The 11540-nt window shown below is 37.9% G+C and overlaps 1 long non-coding RNA gene and 1 other non-coding gene across 2 annotated transcripts; both read right to left on the reverse strand.

The window, feature by feature from the left end:
• Window positions 1-6: 6 nt before the first annotated feature.
• LOC123238119 lies at window positions 7-10000 on the reverse strand. The gene is made up of 3 exons (XR_006505484.1): window positions 9850-10000; window positions 5475-5591; window positions 7-2298 (listed from the first exon to the last, which is right to left on the reverse strand). It is a non-coding gene; the product is annotated as an uncharacterized LOC123238119 (long non-coding RNA).
• Window positions 5214-5345, reverse strand: LOC123238496. Its single transcript, XR_006505659.1, has one exon.
• Window positions 10001-11540: the final 1540 nt, after the last annotated feature.

Raw genomic sequence — 11540 nt, forward strand, 5'->3', positions numbered from 1 at the left:
CAATTACTAACACAATGCTTTCTTGTTCAATTTGGAGAGATCCTTGTGTATGGGGATTTGGTTAGGAAGAGTGTCACAGGGGAAGCAGAAATATCAAATTATATGGTTATTGCATAAACATTCAAGGAGCAGTGACTGGGTCCCAATCTTTTGAAAAAGGAGAAGGAAAACTAAGACTTATGGGTGAGAGGCAGAGAATCAAAGAGACAAATGAGCAAGTAGGGAAAACTTGGTAATCTAGGTAGTTGGAAAGTCTGAAGAGCTTAATCTGGGGTGCATCACCTGACCTTTGGATAAAACTTGTCACACTACACATCATAACTGAATTTATAAAAGTGGGCTCACTCATATATACTTCCATGAGTACATATAAAATAAGCCATAGTAAATCAGCCATACATTGAGATTCCTTCCTTTTTTTTTTGGCCAAACTGGATAGTTTATGTAGATGCTCTTGTATTTGGCTGCTCTTTCCCTTGGCTCCTGTGCAGTAACCCTCCTTCAGGGCTTTATTGCAGGAATTGCTATGGGAGCTTCTGTCCTGTTTCACCCGATTCGATCTACCCTTCATTCTGTGAAGCTGATCAGAATAAGTGTGTCAAATTATTTCTGCTCAAAAGGCTTTATAGGTTCCGTATATCTCTCACTGCCAAGAGGTTAAGTCTAACTTCACGGTTTAGTTTAGTTCCTACATTCTGCATCAACATATGCTGCACATTCCCACTTGCAGGCCATGGTTTGTAGCAGTAGCTCACATTTACAAAGCTTTGTCACATAAGCACTGTCCGATTGTTTTTTACAGACCATGAGGTCAAGCCAGTTCTCCAAGGTCACACAGATCAGAAACTCTTGAAGCCAGGACCTGAACCCAGAGCTGATTCCAGCTTTCACCTTTTCTCACTTTAGCACAGGGGATTCAAGCACCAGCTGCACACCCTTTCTGCTCCCCACCTTGAGGACCAGCCCTGTAGGATGCCTTCCCTCACCACCCCAGCCCTTGAATTCTTCTCTGAACTCAACATTGTTAAGTAGACTAAACTGTTAAGTTATTTTGGAGTTGTTTTCCTTCTCATGGAAAGAATTAGGGGAACTGGAATTTTAGCACAAGATCATGCTGTTTAATATTTGCTGAACCTGATAGAAGCCTAGTAAGTTGTTTGACAAAGAAACAACATATTGCAGAAAGAGAACACCCACAGTCCTATCTGATGGGGACATATTGCAGGTGGTGTCCTCTCATGTGAGGGCTGAATATAGCTTTTCTCAAGTCAGTAATGTGGAACCAGCAGTGCGGATATGGGAATTTCTGGAGCAAGAAAGGATGAGAGGAATCGAAAAGCAACAAACACTTAACAGCAGAGCATATAAAGTGGTTAAACAATTATTCATTTATGAAAGGCTAAATATTGTCTGCAAGAGGTCTGCTTCACCATAAAGGAAAATGACCAAGTTGGAAATCACAAATCTACTATTCTCACCACCACTTTGATGCTTGACTGTCAGTAAACTCTACCCTAACCAGCTTTATTCCTATTAATCATGTTTCAGGTTTCCATTAGTAAATTAAAAAACTTGGTAGTCAACTTTTAAGTTCTGCATGTGTATTAGTTATAAAACTGTTATATGAATCAAATGATAAAACTGTCCTGCATTAATGAAACTAGAATGTTTGTATAGTACTGAAATTAATGCCATGTATTTCAACTTGTCTATGTTCTAATCTCACCACCGAATCTTTATCACACTTGAAATAAGCCTATTTAAAATTCCCCATCATTTTTAGTACCCTTTAAAGCATGACAAAAAGAATAAGATGGTTTTATGTTTTGAAAAGCCCCATCTACTGGAGAAGTATAGCTTCTAATCTCATGTTATTTATGAATTAACAACTTTCCCAATCAATTTGGTAAGATTTATTTCCAGAATAAAATATATTAAAGAAATATAATGGTGTAGTTTTTCTTTGACATTGTTCAAAATTTTATATGGCTTCATAAAAGAGAAAAACCCAGGACCTAAGATTTTAAATAAAAATTTTATTATATCTTAAAAGTAATGACACTCAAAAGAAACAATGTTAGGATAATTCAAGTTACCTTGTTTTTCTTCATCAGTAAGACATTACCATTCCTGATTTCCTTTCTACCAGACATTAAGAAATAAACTTCATCTAAAACCAAAACCTGTTTTTGCAAGCATCAGTCACTCAAAGCAACATCTGAACTCTTTCCATTCAGTGGTCTGGCTCACATAGCTTGTTTCGGTCAAGAGGACACACCCTGTCATTTTTACATGAGCCTGTTGGGGGGAAAAAAGCCAAGCAATTACACAGAGAAGTTGCTGTATGAATAACAAAGCCTTCTTACAGATTTAGAACCATTGAAGGCTATACAGTGAAAGTACAGGAAATACCAAGCCTTCACTTCCATTACTAGTTTTATTTCTAACTTATTATGTAGCTCTTGGCAATTTATCCAAGGCGTATCTGTCAGTTTTGTATTTCAGGATAGAGAATGAGTCAGTGTAGCCTTAACATCACTGATTATTACAAAATTACAGGAAAGGATTTTTTAAAAATTGGGTGGGATTGTAGTCATATCATAAACACTAGATATACATTTGGGTAGAATTAGAGTAATTCATTTGAATCGCTACACAGACAACTAATTTCCTACTGATGCCCAATCCCTTAAATATATACAATAAAGTTTTTGAAGACATAAGCTTTCATGACATTTAGTAAAAGCTTAATAAATGCATGGCTAGCAAGGCATTTATTTTCATAATCTATCACATTTAACCAAAGAAATACTAGACTGAAGGGTCCTCTGAAAGGTAATTTGGCATATCCTCCCCCCCTCCATTTACATATACATTTGAGAAAGGATCCCAGAAAACTAAGTGAGGATCCTACATGGAACAGAGCAAACAACCAGAACCACTCCTCTTTCTTTCTCCAGCCAATACTTTCTTCTTAATATTTATGCAGAAGAATGCTATTATAGTTCATATAAAGGTCTAGGTGGTAGAATGGAAAGAATACTGGCCTTGGGAGTTGGCAGCTAAACTTCTCAGTAGAGAGAGCCAGGTATGGAGAGGGGAGGTTCTGGGCTCAAATCTGGTCTCAGACACTTCCTTAGCTATGAGACCCTGGGCAAGTCACTTAACCCCCATTGCCCAGACCTTATTTCTTCTGCCTTGAAACCATATTAGTTCTAATATAGAAGGTTTAAAAAAAAAAAAAAGTCAGGGAGAACAAATGGAAGACTGTTGCCATAGTCTAGGTGAGAGTTTGAACCAGGGGAGTGGATATGAGTTAAGATAGAAGGGGCTGGCAGTGTGGGGTATCATAGAGATGACAAGATTTGACAACTGAGTGGATATATGCATTAAAGTCAAGCATAAGTTTTGAAGTACTGAAACTGGGTACTTAAGAGTGGTGGCCTGGGGAAAAAAAAAACCAGGGAAGCTAAGAAAATGGTGGAAAGGGAGAAAGGTACAAACATTTATTAGATGCCTACTATGTGCCAGATACTATGCCAAGTGCTTTACAAATTTTATCTAATTTGACAGAATTATCAAAATCAATATCAAATAGAAGGGTTTTGGAAAAAAGATAATGATTTCTATTTTGCAAATATTAAATTTAAGATCTCTATACTACATCCAGTTAAGAGATATCCAACAGTACAATTACAGCTCAGAGATTAAGGATGGTGATAGAGGTCTGGGAGTCACTTGCATAGGGATGATAATTAAACCTCTGGGGACAGATGAGGTCATCAAGTAAAAGAAGCATCTGATTCCAAGATCTGCCTTTTTCTCACTATAACACAGCATAGAGAAGAGGACCCAGAAGAAAAGAAGTTATATAGATAATAAGCTAGCAGAAAAAGGGATGGACAAATAAACAAGAGACCAATATCATAAAAACTCAGAGAAGATAGTGCAGCACGAGCCAAGATGGGTCAGGTCTCAATTGCAGCAGAGATCAAGAAGAATGAGAAAAAGTCCTCAGATCTGGCAATTAAGAGCTCATTAGAGACAGCAGTTTCTATTTAGTGACAAAGTTGGGAGTCAGAATGCAAAGGAGTGAGAAATGAGGAGAGGATATAACAGCTTTTTCTAGAAGTCTGACAGTGAAAGGGAAGGTATGAAAGAAGGCAGCTTGAGGAAATGTTAAGTTCTAGGGAAAGTTTAAGGATGGGAGAGACCTAAAAGTATTGCAGGCAGCAGGAAAAGAATCAAGAAAGAGGAAAGGCTGAAGATTAAAAAGAAAAACTATGGCATCAACCTGCTCCAACGAGAGAGGATAGGAATAAGGATTAACGATAAATTTAAAGCTTAGCTTCAGTGAAGTAGTAAGAGATATCTATTTATTAGATTGGAAAAAAATCGTGGGATAAGATATTGAAGGGTTCTGAGATACAGAAAAAAAAAATTATAGCGAAAGGCTTCTATTTTTTCAGGAAAGCACAATGCAAGATCCTCAGTTGTGAGGGCTGCAGGGAGAGGTTTCTTTAGGGAAGAGTAGAATTGCTTTGTTATAGGGCCATAACTTTCTTGTTGACAGCTTGGTTGACTGACTTTAGCTCCTTTCAACAGAAGCAGGTGAGGAATGGAAGTGGTGGATGGTCAGAATACTGGGTAGAGATGTGACAAGGCATGAGAATTGATTGTATATTGGGATAAGGGATCTGGAAGTAGAGAACTCAGCAGAGTTGAACTAATTACAGTTAGAAATGTGAAAAGGGGGGAGGGGTTTAAGTCCCAACAGGGATGATAACCTAAGAAAGGCTTGAAAAACTTAGAGGTCCCAGTGAAAGAGATTAAGGACTGCATTTTTTTGTCTCCTAGCTATTAACTAAAACTGTCTCTCTTACAAATCACCCTATTTCAACTGAGTGCACTCCTAATCTCCCAAATGCTGAGGCTTTAACTCTGGAATCAATGACTCTTATCTTATTTCCCATATCTATTGTGGGCATGTTGTGTTTGAGGCACTGATGGAACTTCCATGAGGACATGCCCAATAGGGAGTTGATTTAGGACTGGAGTTCAGAAGAAAGCTTTAAGATTTATAATGGCAATAACTACTCCAGGAAAAAGTAAAGCTCACCCTCTTACCTGCTACTAAAGCAAGCTCCATAATGTCACATTCCTCCACTAGTTATGAGTCATTTTATAATGTCAGAATATGGCAAACTTTATTTCAGTGTTGGTTGATGAAGTAGGACCTGAATTCATCTTGAAGACAGGGCCTGTTCCAACGACCTTTTCATTTAGGAGGCTAGTATCAGAAGAGTCAGCATGACTTCAATGACTCCACTTTCTTAGGCCTCCGGGAGATTCAAATTCTGAAGGGAGACATTTTCTCCTTTGAATGTCAGAATATTCAGATCACAACAGGTTGATTCTCTTACTTTCAAAAATTCATGATTAGATCTGAATCTTTAAAGTCTATGTATACTCACTTCATTTCAGTAGCTGCTGAATGAATTTACTACATGCAAGTAGCAGATGAACTCCATTATCTGACAATAAGTCCTAGAGAGTCACTACTTCCTTTTGTTGACCTTAAGTGAAAAGTCCTAGAAGGAATGAAACAATTTATTAGACTCAAAAAACTGTGTCAGTTGTGTTACCCTGGAATTCAAGTCAAACATCCCCCTTTCTTCCTTAAGATTTATTCTGGTTTGCTGGCTCTATATACATTTTTTCCCTAAAACTCTTTAAAGTTTTACTTTCATTTCTCCCCATGCTGGCCAAATGAAGCAATACTCATAAGAAGCTAAAACTATCCCTAGTTTCCAGCTTCTGACAGAACCACACTTCTACTTTCACTTGCTTAATTCTATACCAAAAACTTGGGTATGAATTTTGTAGTTTCCTTTGTTCACACTATAGCTTTTCTCAGAGGCACACTGGTCTTTCTCCAAGAGATTTATGTTCAAACAGGGCTAGTGACACACACAAAAAACTTCGAAGGGGTCGATGACTCACAAAATGTCCAACAGGAAAGTACCAGTTCCCACCAAGTCCCTATGGTATTCTTAGTTGTATACTTTAAGTACAAACAAGAAATGGCATCCCAAATGACATTGGATAAAGTCTGTCCTCAAAACCTTCTCACTTAAACTTGTCTTTTTAGTACCTGCAAATAAATGAAAACTAGCTTTTGGCAGTATTGGTGCATGTGTGTGTGTGTGTGTGTGCGTGTGTGTATTCCTCAAAAAAAAAAAATCAGGATTTAATAAGGGACTAGAGGAAAGAAACATTAAGCTTATTTATAGAACTTCGGTATGAGATAGACTACTGGAAACTATAAAGTTAGCACATTTCAGTGCTTTTTTTTTTAAGACTCTATAACTGGCAAAATTATTGTGTATAGTTGGAAAATCTTGAACCCACTGGAACTGCATTGCCCAGGATGCCTTTCTGGATTACCCACAATTCCTTTTCCTTTCTATTTATTTGCATCTTTTGCATGATTGTATATAATAAGTTTTGGGTAATGCCCCTCTCTCTCTTCCACGTGAATTGAGTGGTGACTGGTCTTTGTTGCCCTAGCTCTCTCTCTTCCACGTGAAGTGAGTGGGGAATGTTCTCTAGCTCTCTAGTTAAATATTAATAAATCTCTATAAATATTATTCTTTTGAGATATTGAATATTAATTTTAAAATCAACAATTGTCAAAATCATTTTGATTGCCATTTTCTAGACAATAAGCTAGGTTTGCTTAATCTTTAAACACCAGCCAGAAAAGTATGAGAAATATAGAAGTTCCATATATAATTTCTATTTAGAAAGTTTATTTGTTTTAAACTATTAAATCATATTAAAAATGTGATTATCTCCTTTCTCTAAAGAATTTATAGGAAACTTTAGAAGCTTGACTATGTACAAGAGCTCTTGAATTCAAAAGGTAACAGAAGCTTAATACTAATTATTAATTATTAATGTAAACTCATTATCTCAAGGAACAGAAGACAGGAGTTACAAGAAATTTTGCTCTAGCTCAATAGCACTTTTCAACCAAAATGCAGACATAATGGCACCTCATGAGGTTGAATTTTTCCTTGAAAGAAAATGGAAAAATGAGGGCTACTAACCATTTACAACCATCAGTCTTTCAATGAAACACATTAGCACATTTTCTTTGTACACCTAAAGCATAACTTCAAAATTCTGCTGTAAGGTTTATTACCATGTGCCAGACACTAAAATCTTTTCTTTTAATGAGATGCTTACCAGTTTTTCCCCCTTCCAATTTTTTCCCCTTCAGGGCCATTGGAGAAAAATGGTCTAAACAGAGGAGTATTTTCCTAGAATCAAAGAGGAGTCAGGGAATATCTAGCTGTTAAATTAACCCCGTCCTTACTACTGTGCAACTTTGGATGTAGAATTGTTATGTGGTAAATGAATGTCATGATATTAAAATAGTAGGTCCCAATTAGTGTGAAGAATGAATTCACTGATGTGGTCACGTTATTTGAATGCACACTATATATTCTAACTTCTATGAATTTGACTTGGCTTATCTCATTTCTAGCCTAAATGGCCTAATTATAGTTCCTAAATCTCAGTGGAAATTAAGTTTAAAGAAAAATTTGCTTGACAAAGTTCCTTAGGTCCTTGCCTTCAGTAGGTCTAAAATAAAACTAAACAAAGCATTAAACAAAGCATTGAGGGCTTAAGATATAGTAGGTAGAAGATGAACTTTTTGGCAAAAGAAATAAAGAATTGCCTGGTATTAGTTTGTTAAACAATTTGTAAATTTAAAGCCAGAGATTCATGGGCCCTTTCATTTATTTATTTGTTTGTTTGTTTGTTTGTTTATTTATTTTTATTTTAAGCCCTTAACTTTTGTGCATTGACTTATAGGTGGAAGAGTGGTAAGGGTAGGCAATGGGGGTCAAGTGACTTGCCCAGGATCTCATGGGTCCTTTTAAAAGCAAAACACAAGGGCCAATTATCTTAAAAAAAAACACAAAAAAAAACCAGAAAACTAATATCTTAAAAATAAACAATAAATAAAAGATTGTTTTCACAATAAGAAGAAAAAGTAAAGCATCTTCATTAATAAGCAAAGCAGAGATAAGGTACATGGCAAAGAAATGCCACAAAAACAATTTTAACTCTAAGAGCTATCTCTGGAATCAAGTCAGCAGCTTTCCAAAGAACTCTAAGGACTGTATCAACACAGCCATTTAGATTTAATGGATGACTCAAAATTTGAGCTTATTTTTAGAGGATGAAAAGAACTGAATAAAGAACTCTTTCCCTTTAATATAAAAATTTATCTACAATAGTGACTATTAGTCTTCAGAATTCATGAAGGCAGGGGCAGTATTTCCCAAAGTGCACTAAAAAGTTAGGGGATAAATAACTATAGTATTAAGAGTGCTAAATTTCAGGGAATGTAGTGGGAAGATCATTGGACTTTAAGCCAGATCTGGGTTCAAATCTTATCTACAGAAGTTATTTAACCTTTCAGAACCTCAGTTTCTTTATATGTAAAATAACAGTAATACTTGTACCTACCTCAAAGAGATTGTGAAGCTCAAATAAAAATGTAGAGAAGATAATTTATGAATTCTAAAAGTGCTACCAAAGTATCAGCTATTATTAAGCAATCCACAATGAAAAATTTTCTTCTTGGCAAACTTTCTAAGATATGTTCAGTTGAAAATGAAATAGCAATTAAATGACAAGGTCATGGGACTTTATGACATTATATGTTAAACAAAATAACAATTAAAAAGATCGTAGGATTTTATAGGGTCATGCATGGTTCTAGAACTGGAAGAGCCGTTCTACTTCCTCATTTACAAAGAGTTAACAGAGACACTACCAAGTGAAGTAACTTTCAATTTTGTACAAGTAGTTAATAGCAAAAACTATAATCTCTTCCAAACTGATTTCAAATTCAGTATTAATAGGGAACCAGATAAGCCTACTGAAAATGTTTATAACTATCAGGAATTCTCTCCTCAGATAAGAGCCAGTTTATGCTACAAGTAATATGTGACACTAGTAACAAAATGTAATGTAAGCACCATATGGACAGTACTGTTGTCTTTGTGTCACTAAAGCCTAATATATACACATGAGATTTTTAATAAATCCATACATGAAAAGCAGAACATGAGAAGACCCTGTTAGGTATATATGGCCCCCTAGAAAACAAGAAAATGCTTTATTGTATATTTCAGGTTTCTAGTTCCAAACAGTGATTCTGGGTTCACATGTAAAAAGCAAGCTTGGGGTGAGATGTTTTCTAACATAACTTGTCAAAACTTCTCTGCTTAAGAAGTTACCAGCCTGGGGGGCAGCTGGGTAGCTCAGTGGATTGAGAGTCAGGCCTAGAGACGGGAGGTCCTAGGTTCAAATCCAGCCTCAGACACTTCCCAGCTGTGTGACCCTGGGCAAGTCACTTGACCCCCATTGCCCAACCCTTACCACTCTTCCACCAATGAGCCAATACACAGAAGTTAAGGGTTTAAAACAAACAAACAAAAACCCAAGAAGTTACCAGCCTAATACAGGATCTTTTCACCTCACAATTGGGGCTATTTTAAAGGCCTTCTAATTTGACTCCAGCCTCAAGTCTCTCTCCATACTTTAATCTATGCTTCACTTATAAAGTGATTTTCCTAAACCATAGGAAGCCTGTCATCCCATTACTCAAATTCCAGGGATTCTCTATGCCCTCCAGGTTACTCTTGCATTTTGTCTGAGCTTTGCATATTTTAGTAGCTCCCAACTTCACATTTTTGCACTGGCTGTCCCCAAGACTGTAATATTCTGTTCCTTTATCTCTCTTAGCTTCCCTGGCTTTTTTCTTACCTCGAATCCCATTTCCTAAAGATCTTTGCAGACCTTGGCCCCAGTTCCTTCCCTTTGGCATTATCTTCCATCCACTCGGTCTGGTCTTTATGTGTTATTGGAACGTAAGCTCCTGAAAAAAATAAAAATTGATTAAAAAAAAAAAGTCTTGTGCAACGGTTAAGCTAAAAAAAAAAAATAAGAGAAAAAGAAAAACGAATGTGAGCTTCTCAAGGGCAGGAAGTTTTTGCCTCTGTATCTCCAACACTTAGCAGAGTTCCTGACTCATAAGTAATGGTTGTTGAAATCGAGATTTCTTTCTGGGTAGCACAGTATTTGAGACAGAAAGACCGAGATGAAATTTTAATTCTGCTTTTTACTCCTTATTTGACGTTAGCCAAGTCACAATCCCTGCGGGGCCTTAGTTTCTCCAACTGTAGAATAAAGTTAAGTTAGAGGTTAAGGTCCCTTCCAGCTCTGATTCTAGGAAGGCAGAAGGGCACATTATAGCTACAGAGGGCAGGGTTTCCTCAGGCCTTACGGAAAGAGAGCGGAATACCCCAGAGACCACCCGACGCCCTCTTCCCTTCCCTCTTCTCCCCTCGATCCCCAAAGGATCAAAGATGTCGGATCACCCTCGCCAGCCCCCTGCTCCCAGCCCCTGACTTCCTCCTCTCTCTCCAACCCTGCTCATGCTTCTCGCCTGCCTGCCTGCCTCCCTCCCCTTTCCCGAGGCCCAACAAAAGACGAACGGAAGGCAGCCAAAGACAAGATCCCAGAACACGGCCTGCAGCCGCCACCAGTTTTGAACTACCGACAAAGAATACAGCATTTCCGGCGGAAGAAGTGTGAACAGAGAGGAAGTCCCGCCCCTAGTCGCACGGCGCCACGCTACACCGAGCGCGTTATCGTCAGACGCTTTAAAGGGAGTCCTTTAGCGTGTATGTCTTTGATTTGGGGAAATGCTAGGGGTGGAGCTTTGGGGTTTGGTTCGGAATTATTCAAACCCTCTGTCTTTGGAATGTCCACGGGCTTGGGAACTTGAAGAGAAAGGGAAGCCGCCCAGATCCTAGTGAGTGCAGCAAAAGAATACCAGGAGGCATCCTCGAGCAGCGAAACTTGGAGACCCAAGTCCTGGGTTCCATTTCTGAGTCCCTAGCCCCGGGCGTCTCTCAGAAGGCTGGAAGGGATCTCTGTTCTGGGGCCCTTTTATCCGACTCCAGGCTGTTGAGTGCGGGACCCATCTTGACCATGGAGAAGCTTAGATTTAGAGCTAGGATCAGGTACGTGCTTCAATGTTTAACAACCGACCCACTTTGGGGGAAAAAAGTTCCTTCGACAATTTAAAGTTTAATTTATTATTAACATCTTCCCCATTGCCTTTATAAAGTCTGGACAACAAAACAACGAATCAAGCACCTAATTTCTAGCATTTGCCAATTTCTAAGATGTAAATAAATGCTCACACCTAAGATTTCACAACCTGCTCGGAGCTACAGCACAACCCTGCCCTGGGCAGAAGGGGTGAAAGATGGAAAAAACAAACAAGAAACAACTGATTTTGGAGTTCTGAATTCAGGGGACTTCGATTAAAAACATTTATTGCCTGTGTGTCCTTGAGCTAGCCAGTGAAGCCGGATCTCAATTTTATTAGAGGGTGTTGGACTTTAAGGTTCTATCCAACTCTGAGTTATTTTTTATTAAACATTTTA

This window comes from Gracilinanus agilis, chromosome 2 (assembly GCF_016433145.1).
Source record: "Gracilinanus agilis isolate LMUSP501 chromosome 2, AgileGrace, whole genome shotgun sequence".
NCBI classification, from domain to species: Eukaryota; Metazoa; Chordata; class Mammalia; order Didelphimorphia; family Didelphidae; genus Gracilinanus; species Gracilinanus agilis.